Source organism: Monodon monoceros, unplaced genomic scaffold (genome assembly GCF_005190385.1).
Source record: "Monodon monoceros isolate NGI ecotype Baffin Bay Population unplaced genomic scaffold, NGI_Narwhal_1 Super_Scaffold_11, whole genome shotgun sequence".
Classification (NCBI taxonomy): domain Eukaryota; kingdom Metazoa; phylum Chordata; class Mammalia; order Artiodactyla; family Monodontidae; genus Monodon; species Monodon monoceros.
In genome coordinates, this window is record NW_021703767.1 from 135021369 (window position 1) to 135037201 (window position 15833).

Consider the following 15833-nt stretch of genomic DNA (forward strand, 5'->3'; position numbering starts at 1 on the left):
CGGGCGCGCGGGGAGGGCGCGCGGGGAGGAGGAGCCGGGGGGGTGGGGCGCTGCCCGGGCAGCGGCCGCTGGGCGCGCAGGCGGCGGGGGCAGGTGTGCGCGGGTGCGGGGCGGGAGGAGGGACAGGGCCGGCGGGGGGTGTCGGGGGAGGAAAGTGATGGGGAGAAGAGGGGTAGGGCCGGGGGAAACTAACCACCCCACCCGCGCGCCACAAAAGCCACCGAAAGGAATACGTCGGGAGCGTAGCGGGCGGGCACCCGGGGGACTGGCGAGGCAGGGAGGGCGCGCCGGCCCGCGGGAGAGCGGCCCGGGCGGGCAGGTGACGGGCGCCGAGCACCGAGGCAGGGGGACTTCAAGGAAGTGGCCGAAGGGGACCATCGGGAGGTGCAGCTCTCCGGAGAAGCGCGGAGGGTGCATAAGGCGTTTGCAGAGAAATAAAGGCCAGGGTTCCTGAAACGCTCTGGCGACTATTTATCCTCAAAGGCGGGGGAATCCTAAACTATTAAGAGACAGTGATCAAAAAAGATGAGTAAGAGCCTTTCTATACTAGTCAGAGGTAGATTCAAAACTCCGTCCCTTCTGAGCCAGGGAACACGTCGGAGGAAGAAGTACGTGGCCCACGGTGGCCGAGTGAAACAAAATTTGGGTCACTTGAAAGAGACCTGACCAGTTAGTTATTACAAAAGAACACATGCCACCATTCTTAATTTACCTCGGGTGAAAGACAAGAAAGTTGGGGTGGGTAAGAACCTCTGTTGTAGCAATAAATACTTCTGTAATCTACGGTGAATTACCCAGGTAGATAAATGGTCATTAGCACATAAGTATGATCCTCTTATTTAGATAATCTATTAAATCTAGTTCCTAAAAAAATGAAGACCATTACAGTCATGCCCAAAATAGAGAGGTTTTAGTACTAACATCTTAGAACCCTGAAGGCAGTTAATCATTAAAAACAAAAATGTTATAAGAATCATTTTTCAGAATAGACTAGGAGGGAAAAGAGAAAAATCAGAGAAACATTTTGTTACACATTAAAAAAGCAACAAGTTAGCACAAGTACCGAGATAAGAGGAAAATATGCAAATGAAGCTCTTTAAAACTACCAATACACTCTTAGTGTGTACATGAGAAATCTAAGAAAAGCAGAAGGTAAAGCAGAAGATAAAGTATAGGAAATAATGGCCTCCCAGGGAGGACAAGTTTAGGAGAAACACAATGAAAATATATCACTCTTAATGGCACCCACGTTTCACCCACAAAACCAGAAAGGTTAGTGAAAATTGAGGAAGGCAACAGTGAAATCTTGGCGCATAGAAACCCAAGCCTAGGGCAAAAGAATGTGATAATAAAACACAAAACCCAGCATCTTAAACAAGAAAATAAACATAAGGCAATCGTTACTAAAAAGCTCAAATGATAACATATTTTCAAAAGTTGAAATGTGGGGAAGTATGGAGGCGGGTATTTTAATTAAAGTATAAGAAATACAGTCAGTAAGGAAATATATAAACATGGCAAAACACAGCACTGCTGTCAGAGGTGGTATTGTGGATGGATGGATGTAAACTTTTTTTTTTAATGTTTGATATTCAAAAAGAAAAACATGGATAACACTCAATTATCCTTAGAATGACAATGATTTTTGCAATATGGTAGGTCAAATTAGGAATTTCCAAGATGTGTATTTTAATAGTTGCTTCAAACTGGTGATGCCTGACATGTTCCCCTGAAACCTGCCTGATTTTCTTTCAGTAGGGACAGTGCATTCTAGCATCACAAGTGTACAAATTTACAAACAATAGCAAAATTTAAAAATAGAGAAAAAGTATAGTGGACTGCAAAAAATCATTTATCCATGCAAATGCAACTCAAGTTGAACGTTTAAAAAAAGAAAGAAAGAGAAGGAAGACAGCTGTTGGGCAAAACAAAATTTGAGCAAAGAGAAAAGGAAACTAAAAAAGGGTGACTGAAAATATCAATATTAAGACACATTGGCATAAAATATTGTAAATGATGGTTATCCCATTATTTACACAAATAAACAAGACAAAAAGTTTCCTGATTGCCTTAGCCTCCTAATGATGTGGGGATTCAAATGTTAATCTTTAAATTTGAATAACACCTTCTATCCAGGAATTATAAGCTAATTCTCAAACACAAAACATAAAAATGTGTAGTAAGGACGGACGTGGCCTTGGAAAATGATAAACAGAATAAATGAGGATAAAGACATCTAATAATGACTTTACTATTTTTAAAAAAACAATATAGTACAATTACAAATCTGTTAATCACATATACATAACTAATTTTCCCCAAGCAATAATTTATTTAGGAACTATATAAGAAATTACATAAGTAAAATGGCACCGAGGTTTATGTCCTCCAAGTGATACAGTACACTTATGAACTTCCTATATATTATCTACCCCTTTAGAATACTCATTCTAAAATAAAGAAGAAGAAAAGAAAGGTAATTAGGAAAATACCACCTTTCCAGGCATATGTGAAAATAAACTATCATAATAGGGGGGCATCAATTTTATTCTACACAGGCATCTTAAATTTGGCAACAAAGATGCAAGAGAGTATTGAATAAAGTTAAACTTAATAAATCTAGCTATGAAAATAGAAAACCTCAAGAACATGAAATATTGCAAGTCAAATACATGAACTATTTAACTTGTGGGTGTACAGTTAAAACAGTGCATCAGTTTTTTATCACAGAAGAAGGCACTCAGACTGGCTACACAAAGGTAGCAGAGATAAAATATTTTAACAGATGACAAGATTTTTTTTAAAGTTGAATAATAAAAGGACTACTGCATGTTTCACATGGCAACATATTAAGATAAATATACAGGCAGATATCCGAAAGCATTAAAACACATTCGGAGTTCTGAATAGCACATACATTTGTAATAAACAGAGAAAGTATTTAGAATTTGAACGTTTTTAAGATATGACAGCTCCGCCAGTGACTGTGTTAGCAAAGCAGTGCTTACCACCATTAGCACTTTCTAAGGACATGGTGGTTTTTTTTTTTTTTTCAAATTTTTAAATTCAAATACTGTTGGCTATCTCTCCACACTCTTAAAACAGCACATTTTACGTGGCATATTGCTCTTTTTGTCGTGTCAACTCTTTGTTTTTTGGCTTTAGCTGCAGGTGGTGTTTTCCATATATGAATTTCTGGGAATACGGTCTGTGTTGGCCATATAAGGATGTCTCTTTGAGCCATATGTTCTGCTGTCATGTGTCTCATTTTGTCTGTCTGGGATGTCAGGACTGATTTCCACATCGTTTCTTGAATGGACCAAATATAAATTTGTAAGAGCAGAGAGGAAAAAAGAACTGGGGCTGGAGCCCAAACAACTTTGTCAAAACATATATAGGAGAGGAAATGCAATATCCTGTAAACGTCTGCACCCTTCTTCTCACATCTTATCTGTGACTGACATCATCACAACTGCATAGCTTGGGGAGAGGATCTATTTGATCAAGTTCAGAAGTTTGCAGTGTGTGTGTGTGTGTGTGTGTGTGCGTGCGTGCGTGTGTGTATGCAGCTGAATCAGACAGACCCCGCATCTCTGGAGGTCATGGCATGGCACATGGTAGCTGCCCTACTCTGAGAGCTCTGGGTCCTGCAGTCAGCCTGACCTAGCCTTGAACTTGGGGAAGGGAAGCCGGCTCACAACGTTTAGTGAATAAACAGAACTCTTGATTAAACTTTCTGACTCATTTTACAAGAAGGTCTGGTCCCCATTTTACACTCTCATAGCCTCTGGCAATTCTCCTTTGTCACAGTTATCATCAATGAACAATGTGGATAATTACTGGCTTAATAAATATCTCCCACACTAGACTGTAAACCCTATGAGAGCAGTGGCTGCGTCTTGCTCACTGCCCTATCACCAGGGATTTGTACAGCGTCCTTGCAATATTTACAGTCTGAATAAATAAATGAGAGCCAAACGCTCACAGTGTCACTTGCAACCAAATTCCACTGCTAATTGCAAGGACAATTCCTTTTAGAGATTGCGGAAGTGAGATGGAGTTAGCAGAGGGAAAAGTGGCTATATCATTGAAATGTGAATTAACTGAAATTACGTAACATTTACAATTTAGTTCCTCAGTCACATATCAAGTGTCCAATAGCCCCATGTGACTAGTGGCTATCCTATGGGACAGTGTAGATTACAGAACACTTCCACCATCGCACAAAGTTCTATCGGACAGCATTTATCTGGAGAACTTCTATCAAAGATGACTAAGTAAATCCAGGACCTAGCCAGGAGGAGTCTTAGAGGTGCTGAATGGCTTTCAGACATTCTAATCATGTCCAAATTGAAGTCATTTTCCATTTTTGTTTTTGTTTTTGTTTTGCGGTACGCGGGCCTCTCACTGTTGTGGCCTCTCCCGTTGTGGAGCACAGGCTCCAGACGCACAGGCTCAGCGGCCATGGCTCACGGGCCCAGCCGCTCCGCGGCATGTGGGATCTTGCCGGACCGGGGCACGAACCCGTGTCCCCTGCATCGGCAGGCGGACTCTCAACCACTGCGCCACCAGGGAAGCCCCATTTTCCATTTTAGAATGAGCCCATAGATCTGTAAGGTTGCATGGAATGAGAATTGGGTACCGCTGCACACAGATTTAAGACAACTTTCTAGACCTGTCTGTATGTGAAAGGGTCCTTGAGTACATTTGGAATAATATGCATTTACCCCAAATGCTGCTTTCCATGAACATTTAAATAGCTCATAGGTGAAGCTAAAAACCACAGAATCACTTGCCATCCTCTCTCCCACCCCCACGTTAAATAAGCATAGTTGCCATTAGAAATGGCTTTTTTGGAAGCTTTAATGTAGATACCTACTCAAACCGGGAGGGTATCCAAACACCAAACAAATAATGGTGTACTGCAGAAAATCATAGCAAAAGGCTTGAATATATTTCCGGAGAGATAAAGGAGAAATAATAAAGAACACTAAATAGGGGGCCTAAGGTTTTTTGTTTTTGTTTTTTCCCTAATACATGGGGTTTCAGTTATAGTCAGACTGAGAGTGATCAAAAGTTGTTTTCCTAATTACTTTAAGGTGGATATAAACACCCACTGGTCATTTGGATTATGGTTTTAATAGACAAAGGTCAGCATTAAAGCTAAGCAAAGAAAGGCCAATGTTTAAGCTAGTTTGGAGAGAGTGGGCTAAGGGAAGTGAGCAGCCATTATAGTTGGATTCTAGAACCTGATGGGCTATCGGGTCCTTTCACCCAGAAATATTACCTTTTTTAAAGCAAGAATTGATTGGACAAATTTTTTTAAAAAGCTACCTTTCCTTCCATAGATGTCAGTGTGGAGCATAACCTTGACAAGGTACAGTGGTAATAATTCCATGAAAACTGGCATCTCTATCTAGAACTAGCTCCAAAATTGAGTAGGGAGGGGGCCAGGTTCCAAAAGCAATGCTCTTGAGACCTTCACATAGTTATGTAGCTATCGCCAAATTACCAAATTACTTAAGAGTTTCAGGTTGCCTTGTCTTCTCCCCATTGCTTCTGAGTGCCCGCCCTCCCGCTTCTCCCTCTGCCACATCCTTTAACATGCAGCTGGATTGTACCTCTTCTGTCCAAAGCCTCCTCCAGCTATTAGCTACTTCCTTCTCGATGCCCCATCCCAGCCCCTGTCCTCCAGTGTGGCATTTCATATTTACATGTCTGCCCCTCCCAAGTGTAAGTCTGTCAACATCTTGAGGGTGGACTCCTGTCTGTACTCCAGGAGTGTGTCACGGTGCCTGCCCTCTCAGGGAAAGGAATCCAGGAACTGCTCTTACAAGTGAATGTTGGTGAGAATCTTAGAAAGATTCTTGCAATCTTGGGCGGTAAAGCCAGGTGCAAGATCAGAAGTTAGTTCGGTGGCTCCTCAAATCTGCTGCATGTTATCACCTGCGAGCTACTTCAACAACCCAGATGTCCAGGCTGCACCCCACTGCCACAGGTAGGAGCCAGGTATGCGGTGGTTGAGAGTTACCAAGGCGATTCCAGTGTACAGCCAAGTTTGGCATCTATTGGATTAGGTAATGTTTTGAAGACAGGAAATCAAATATACCTGCTAGGACATCCTCAAGTGAGATGAAGATCCTGGGGTCACTTGGAAAAGTTAAAGCTTTTCTAGGAACCAGCACTCACCCCCAAATTTAAGAAATATATGTGCAGGCAAGCTACTTGCTTCAAACAAAAAAAATAAGGGAGGGGGCAAGCTATTAGATCATTGATTTGGTGAATAAAAGTCTGCTTTGAGGAACCATGACAAATTAGCATTTGCGCACTTGCGTGAGACTTAGCGGGGGGTGCCAGAAATTCTGTGCAAGTATATGATTTATCATCACAGACATAAGCGACTAAACACAAAATTACACGTGGAAGTAAAGTTCCAAAATCAGTCTATTATTTACTGCAGCCAGAACCATCCCAGTTTTCTCTAATTCTTTTTTTTTTTTTTTCTTCAACATAGTCCAGCAGGCTTTTTCTCCCAGAAAATTTCAACCTGGAGTGGGACTCCCTTTGCAACAGTTGAAAACTGTTCAACTCATTTCTAGACTTAGTCATTGCACTTAAGCAGAAGTGAAGTGTTCACATTGTCTGTGCCCAAGAGCTAGTGGCAGGGCACCTAGCTGCTGTGTGGTACTCTCAGGAAGCTCAGGGGATTTGAATTCCAATGAAGTCAAACAGGAACTGTTCCCAATCAACATTTAGCCAAGACATATCAACCAGATCTTAGTGATGTGAATGCTATTTTAATCTTTCTCGGCTTACTTAAAGGGAAAAAGAGTTTGAGGTTAAAATAGACCTGAATCCGGGTTCAGATTGTTTTGGGGGAGAGTACCAGCCACAGGCAACATCTGATTTTGTACCGCTGTGCCCATCGCCACAAAGCAGTGGACAGGGGTTGTTCATTGGGAAGAAAAGCCACCACCAGAAACAAGTGCAACACACCTGCACAGTGATTAAATACCCCTATAATGCTTGAAATTTGTTGAAGCGAAGGAGAAGTGTAATCCAAAACTAAAGCACATTCTCTTTGGGATGACGGCAAAGATTTGGAAGAGACTGTGGCACTGGGTGCAAAACAGTGTGAGTGTAATTAAGGCCACTGAATTGTCCACTTACAAACTGCCCAAGTGGCATCTGTTATGGTATATATCTTTTACCTCAATTAAAAAAATGTAAAAACAACAAAACTAAGCAAAACAATCTTTCATCTATTCCTAAGATTGGCAGACGTATATTATCATGCCACACAGAAAAACAATAAGCTACAACACACTGACAACTGCCTCCTTGATGCCAACCCGCCACTGCTTTGTCCTTACCTGCCGCCAGCACAGTGCAGTCTATGCTGGATAATTAATTCATATGATGATTACCTGACCCAGGGATAAGTAACATAGATTGATAATGAGAGACCAAGATCTCACCCAAAGTAGGTAATCTGATGGTCCTCTGAGGCAAGAAAATGGTTCTCTTTTCAGATGTTCTTCTATATTCTTGTATCTTAGCAAAAGAGGAAGGATAGACAAAAACCAAACACTCCAAATATCCAACATTCAAATATCCAAACATTCTTTCTGGATATTTTTCAAATGAGTAAAAATTAACTATACTCATGAAACAGTAGACCGTCCCAGGGGAACATCTGCAGGACGCTTTTATGCAGTCCAGCCACAGAGGTAAAACAACTGTATAAATGTAGTCAATGTAATAATTTATAAACTATCTCTATATAAAGATTCTAGATCCTATTTATTAATAAAAGAGTATATTTTTTGTTATAAAAAGTCCAAAAGGCTTTCAGATTTATTTTTATCAGTCACTTTTTTGTGATAGTAATTACAATTGAAGTATTTATTTCTGCATGCAATAATTTGTAATATCATCTTTTTTTTTTTTCCAGTATATTGTCTGATATTCTGTTTCCTATCATCTCTTCTTACTGATTTTATATTAGGGACTTTTATATTAATGATGGAGTTTTATTTTTAATGTACTGGAAATTCATATATAAATTGTATCTCATTGAAGTTCATTCCTATATATATGTATTTTTCTGATGCATGACTAAGGAATATGATTACATAGTAAAGCCAAAGTAAAATTACATACTTATTGGGTATAAAAGCCTAAATAAAATACTAAAAAATAGTTTCACAGCATAACTGTAGCTAGAGCATATCCAGTTACCTATTTTGCAGGTGTGGCCTTCTTTATTAGTGTGTTTATTGTGGAATTTAATTCATTAGATAACCAACGTGGACTATAAATACACGTGCAACTTCCCAGCTGATATGAAGCAAAAAGTTGATAAATAATGCTGCAGTATAATTTTAAAAACAGAACTAGTGAGCCTTCAGGCTATTTTTTAATCATTTATTTTTGTTTATTCTGTAAAGACTATTTTCATTTCTATTTTTTTATCTATATATAAATACACTTGGAAGAGAAACAAACAGCATATTTATGAAAATTTTTGATGGGGACCAGCTTGTAACTGTTTTGAGACTGTAATTGCTCTAAAGATGGACAATACCCACTGTTTCATTACTTGTGCAACTGAAAAAAATACTACACATTCATATCATATTTAATGAAAATTAAACTTATCTCTCTGTGGAGGTAACAAGACTCTCAAAACTAACTTTTAGGTTCACTTTGCACAAAGGGGTTTTGTCACTAAGAATTTACAACACTGCAAGCTAGGGTAAAGGCATCTTTGTGGCTGGCATATGCTGTAGTTTCAGATATAAGCCAAGTCTTGGGGCATTCTCAATAGATTTGAAAAATCCAACTGTTTGGCCAACAACCTAGTATGAATAAATGTACGTATGATATACATATAGCATAACATGATATACATGTTCACAGATACTATTTGCATGTCATACAAGAGAATGTCACACAACTTAAAACTAGACAACCACAATTTTCATCAGAAATTCTTTAAAACCCAGAGTTAGTGTAATAGTGTTCTATCATTAGGCAACTCCTACAAAAAAGGATAAATGACATAGTGGGAAAAGAAGCGGAGAAAAGGTAGGAACCCTAGATTCAGGTCTTGCTTCTTCCTCTACCAAGTAGAAGAGTTACCCTTCATAAGCCAAGCAGAACCCGGTTCTGTACCTACAAAGTGTTGGAAAAGAATCTGATCATCTTTAAGACCACAAAAAAAAAAAAAAAAAGAAATTCTCTGCCCTTAAATTCAATTTTAAAAATCAAGTTCACTTTAAAGAGAATATAGAGATATATAAGGAAATTTCTCACATGCTACATTAGATGTTTATCTATATAGGAGACAGGTGTCAAACAAACAAATTAAAAAAAAAAAACCACTAAGGCAAAGGGAAACTTTAACTCACCAGATTCCATCTGTTACATCTGAATTCATGCATAATTGATTATCCATGACTGGTAAGTTCTTTTCTCACTAGCCGACCACAGTTTTCTAAACATTATGTATTAAATCACCAGTAAAGTAGACTACATTTCAGAAACAGCAAGGGCAGGATAAGAATATTTTAAATGAAAAATTACATGCCAGTTAATAATAATACAGCTGACCTATGTTTAAGGGAGAGAAATTTTAATCATGTGCATATTAAATATTAATAACCTATTCTGTTATTGTTATAATAAGGTTAAGTAGGCTTCTCCATGCTTAAGGAAAGAGGGACAACTAGGAATGCACAATAGTGCAAAAAGAGACAGAGACGGGAGACAGACATAAGGAAAATGTGTCAACAGTAAACAAGAGGAAATGAAAAAGAAGGAAAAGATGAAGGTGGAAACTAATCTCTATGTGTCATTATGACTGCCAGAGTACTGGCAAAGAAGCAGCATCCTTTTATTTCAATTTTAATCATTTCTGAATTTTAATACCCGGCTCCTTTTGTAATTCTCCTGGCATTCCCCATATGCCTCCATCCCAGCCAAAACACCAGTGTAAATGAAATGGCAGGCAACCACACCACTGATGTAGCCTCCCCAAAGAACCTACCAGGTGACCAAAAGCAAAAAAAGGTATGTCTACCTTACATCCCTGAGGACCTCCAGCCAATTAACTGGCTGAATGTTCTCTATGTTCTTTAATTTTGCAAAGAAGGACAGTAGTTAGGTAATCTACAGATAGAGAATCATTAAAAAAAAAAAAAAAAAAACAAGCCGGTAGTAATACAATAATCAGTGACCATCAGGGCCTGGAAAAATGAGTTTGCTCTCACTGGCACTAAAGGAGCATCACATGATTATTTAATTACAGCTCTAATTTTTGTCTCGTGGATGGCAACATATCAACAATTAATAGGGCAAATAGAGGAGACTGTTTTTAAAGAGACAGAATGTGCATGATAATGGAATAGGTCACACAGCAGTGTACGGCTTCAGGAATACTTTTCTTTGTGTAACTAACACTGTCTTGTAAAGAGCCACACGCATGAAAATCAATTTAAAGAGGAAGTGTCTTTTTTAAAGATAACTTTCATAGAATGGCCAGAACTTTTCAGAATGTTTTAGATGCATCTAACACAACCCTTAAGGAATGGAGTGAAATCTTCATTAACATAAATACCCTAACTCTCAAAACATTTTAAAATAATGGATACAGCTACAATTAAAAATATATCTATTTATGCAATTAATCATGGCTGATATTTATCCAGTGGGGTCCTGAAAAAAATCATTATTGTAGAAAAGAACAGGTAGAGGTCAATCAGACTTGGGCCACATGGTATTTTTGGCCCCAGAATATCAAAAAAACCATTACATGGTAGCCTAACTGCAAGGACCTCCAGGGAGTGCTCTGTGCTTATACCAGAATAGGTTGTTGTTACCACAGCTGAACACCAAAGGACCATGAACCTAATCAGACAGACTTTGCCTCATCCTCAAGGTCAGTGAGGATAAAACAAACCCCAGTGCTACTGTCCAAAATGACAGAGCACAGGGAGAAAAAAACACTCAATTATCCAGAACACGGGCATGTGTAGATTAAGCGTGCAGATAACCCGAGTAAAAACAGAAAATTAGAGAGGAAAGTCTTTTCCCATTAAACCATATCAGCACAAGCTAAATTCACTATTTTATTATTAATTTAGCAAATCTTTAACGAGTGCTCTCCACGCAAGACAGAACGCTAACTGCGAAGCTTCTACTGTTTTCTATAACACAGACATGTACCTTACGTTGAATTTTTTTCTTGTAGTTGAATACCCTGTAGAAATAAATAAGGGCAGCACCTAAAAATTTGTAAAGTGGGAATCCTAGTGCATTTTTAAGTGCTGTATTGGTTACAAGGTTAACATATCCAGATTCACCAAGGGAGTTCAAATAGTTAACCAATTTGATATAACTGTCTAAGGCAGGCTCAGTCCAGCTTTAAACCTCACTAGTTTCAGTCACGCATTGTTCTGCCATACCAGAAGCCAAAGCAAAAACCTAGGCTTTAGATTTGGAAAATAAAATATTCTTAGAACTACTGCTATGATCAATTGCTCAAACGTATCTTAAATATCAGGTTACAGAGAATTGTAAGAAAACATAGCTTGGCTCAAGAAACAGTGACAAAAACGATTCCACGAAGAGTAGTACTAAGAGGTGCTAAATCAACTCAATAAGCTTTTAATGGCTTATGTTGGCCAAAGTCATCACAAAACAAAAATGTAGACATCTCAAAATACAATGTGGGAAGGCTAAAACTACTGAGGGACTCTGATTTCTAAAGCCACTGGCAAAAGTGATCAAGCCAATGCTAATTACAAAGAAAGAAAGAAAGAGAAAAAAAAAGAAAATTGAAAAGCTTACATCCCAGTGAAAAGTTTTAAAATAAAGTTGCTTTAGTAGAAAACATTCTGATAATTCTGGACCCAAAATCTGACTCCATACATTCTAAAAGACTATTTTGAAAAGAGTCTAGCAAGCAGCAGCTTGTATGTAAGAGTATACATCATTCTTTTTTAACATGACTGTTAGTATACAGTTAACATGTCTCAGAAAAGGCTGTAATTAACTGTCTACTGCTCCAATAACACTAATATGTGTACAGTATTATTAAAATACAATGACTCCTTACAAAGTAAGACTGTCATTTTTAAACTTTTAAGATAATGTTCTAAATTGTTTTTGAGTCCTCTTAAACCACCCCAAAGGGAGCCCACCTCTAAAAAAAAATTTTTAAAGCACAGTTATTAAAATATTGTTCCAACCTCTCACAGCCTGGAGAAATCTGTCTACTATTAGAACATCTAGGTATCATTTATTTCAGTTGGTGAAAATATAGTGAGAAACACTTGGATTATTTTATTAATTCTAGATATTCTTTTAAAATTTAAAACTGTAAGCATTTGAACTGAGTGCTTTCTTTACTGATAAAATATTTTTATCAGTGAACAGGAAAAAAAGGTCTGCTATATCAAGAATGATCACATAGCCCTGTTGTTAATCCCCAGTGATTTCCATTGTCTGGTTCACTGGAACAGGAAAACTCAGTTGCATTCAACATCAAACAGCTAATTATGGACACACTATATTCAAGACTATCTCAAGTTTAAAAGATATCTGCATATACTAGGTTCTATTTTATTTATAGTATTTATTACAATAAAGTATTCACAACAGAAAACCTCTTTTACCTTAAAGTCCTTAACATTATAAACATTAAAAGGCCAAATTGTCTTTTGCTTGCTCTTAACAGCATATCAGAAACCACGGAGTAAGACTAGAAAAGAACCTCTAGCAATCAACTCTACTATATGCCCAGCTTCCTGGAAAACTGCATCTAAAGAGTTCCCCCTCTCACAGATTACTGACTACCTTTTCCTTAAATATCTCAGGGAAAGAAGATCTAGTAATTTCTCCTGGGAGCTTTCTACCACATTTCACCACCCAGAGTAGAATTCACACTGCAGAATTTCTGTTGGTATCTGGTCCCAAATCATCTCTCGCTGAGAAAAAGCAACATCCCAACACAGAAACCTCCCCTGGACACTAAATGCTGGTCTCTCCCTGTGGCTACTATAGCCCTGATTCCCCATATGGAACTTTTCTGCCACTTACCCTCCAAATATCAGAGGCTGCTCTCCGAATCTAGCCCTACAAGAGAGCTCTCAAGAAGTAGTCTTTGACGAGGTGACAATGACGAAGTTCTCTCTGGCACTGCTAGCAAGGCAGAAGCATCACCAAATGAGGTGGTTACCAGTTGCCTGTGAAGCAGCTGGACCATTACTGCAGTTCTGAGGGTACGTCACAAATCAGGTCATAGCTCTGGGTAGAGTCCACCCACTTCACCGGGTACAACGCCCTCCATTTCCTGCACACCTGGGGGGAAGGGGTGCCAAGGAAGGGGTGGAGGGAAATGCAGGTGCACAGACATCCGAGCAAAGGCAGGACCAAGTGCAGCCTGACATCTGCTTCTTCTGCAAGCATCTCAGCTTCATGTGGGGGACCTGCACCCCTAAGGTGCAGCCACAACTCGTGCCACAATACGCAGGCTCTCAAGGGAGTGATGAGTGTAATAAAACATTGCACAGTTAAACGTCTTATCCAGCAAGATCGTTTCTCCACTGGAAACTGAACCAACTCTTAATGTTTGATTACAAGACACTTCACTACCAAATATCAAATAACTGGACTGAAAAAATTGCAGCTGAATCTAGGGACATAAATGCTGGGGTACTGGTTAACTAATTTTCATCTCTCATAACTAAACTGGATCACCGCATAAGCTAAATTACATCCTTGAGAGTCCATTGAAAGAGGTGATGAGAATTTCTATTTACGAACCTTCAGACAGCAACAACCGTGGAAGTGATACAGAATAACTTGAAAGAATAAAAATAGGCCAATATGCTGGAGAAATGCTACGCTACTAAATCTCACCCTGAATATATATACACACAATCTGTATCTATTTACTCTGAAATGAAATATCTGATCTTAAAAAAGACTTAAAAAAAATAAACAGCAAAAGGTACCGTTGGCATAAGTTCAAAAGTACTAAATAATGTGTGTTAATGTGTTGATCACACTCTATGAAGACATCAAGTTGAAATAGACTTACCATTGAGAATAACACTTAGGAATGATATATAAATTACCACAGCAGACACTTTTTCTTTGGGAGAGGAAGAGAAGAACCTTGTGTAACAGATTTGATTTACATGCTGTATTAAGACCACATTCTGCTCTGATGTCAATGGAACATGTGATTAGAGATTAACAACCGTGTGTACAGGATGAGCGTAAGAGCTACTTACAGAGCATACTCGAAAACGAGCACTTTCTCAAGTTAATAATAAGTTTTGGAATTCAACGTTAACAGTATTTTAAAGTTTCTAGGGGTCTCCAAAGAGAATGGGCTTTCAACTTAAGAAGAAAAACAACAAATGCATTTAGTATTGTCAAAAATTTGAAATTCAAGGTTGGCAGATTAAACAAAAAGACAAAGGAGGCAAGAATATTTTCAGAGGAAAGTTAACAGTATTAATCAATCAATCAATGTGTCCCACTTTATACTCATATTTGCAGACCTCCATTAAAACCTGAAGCATTCCATCTATGGCTGGGAATAGAAGACACTTTATCAAAGTTATTATCTAAGAAATCAAATAGTTGAAGTTATCTCTTTGGAATTTTGTAGAGAGTTTAATTTAGCAAACGTACACTTGAATGTGTCTGAACATATTTGTCTTGAGGTTGCTCTAAGATGACTATTTTAAGTGGCATGTGGATTCTTTGGGGATTTGGATATTATAGTTGAAGTATGCAAAGGAAAAATGTATAATATTTCTTTCAACTGATTCTCGCAGGACAAAAAATGAGAAGATAAAATGACTCTTTTTAAAACTCTAGCCACTGGGAAATGATAAGAAAACTCCTCTCGACCCCTACCCCCAACCAGGAAGAGTCTAAAGCCCTGGATTATAGTACAGGTAGATGTTAAAGTGGAGACAGAGCCGTTATTTAGTGGTGACAGGAATATAAATACGTGCACTAACCTATAAACTGGTATTTACTTCAGGAAGGTAAGTAATATTTTTCCTCTGATTGCTGAGCTGTCAGTTTAATGCAGCGTAAATAAACAGTAGGTGCCTGCTAGCTTGAAGTAGGAAGTGTTCATTCCACACGAGGAACAGATTACTGAAGCCTGATGCTCATCGTGCTGAAACACAACTTTCATTTTACCAGAAAATACACCCTACCGTGGAGGATTTTCGTGCCTGATCTATTAATTAACTTAACTCTGTTCTGTCAAAATGTAAACCAATTTGTTAAAAGCATCCCGGAGTTTTGGAGTTTGAAAACCAACTGGAAACGCAAGAAGGATGGCTGTTCTGTAATCTGATCACAAATGCTAAAAATGACTCCTTAGTATAATAAGCAGAAACTATACCAAACCAAAAGAGACAAAGAACATATTTAAATAGAGAATTCAATCATCTCAGTTACCGAATTTACTCAAAATCCTCCTCCTTTGCTAATTAAAAGCAACTGGCAACTTTCATATTTTGCAACCTTGTGCTACTTAGGCCTGTTCAATACGTATGCTTCTTCTGCTCTCTGAAATATCTAAAGGTAAACCATTCATAAAAATCCAATCACATTCTTTAATTCTAATCAAAAGATTACTGAACTCCCCTGAGAGAAGTGGCAAGTATGAAGAGCAAATGATACCCTTCCTAACAGCATTCATGTAAAATGTGGTTTTCTTCCCATTTTCTATATACCACAAAGCTCTGACAGTATAGAGCAACTCAGGTTCTGCTTATACATAAGCACAAAGCAAA

General features: G+C 38.5%; 1 protein-coding gene across 2 annotated transcripts in view; it reads right to left on the bottom strand.

The window, feature by feature from the left end:
* The window catches only part of SATB1 (SATB homeobox 1), a 100525-nt gene that overhangs the window by 81063 nt on the left and 3629 nt on the right, over positions 1-15833 (bottom strand). Inside the window, exon 1 of one of the 2 annotated variants that reach the window (XM_029214162.1) lies at positions 13105-13448. The exons of the other annotated variant lie outside the window; for it this stretch is intronic. The gene's annotated coding sequence lies outside the window, so the exon portion shown is untranslated. Of the gene's footprint in view, positions 1-13104; positions 13449-15833 lie in introns of those variants that run through there. 2 annotated transcript variants of the gene reach the window in all.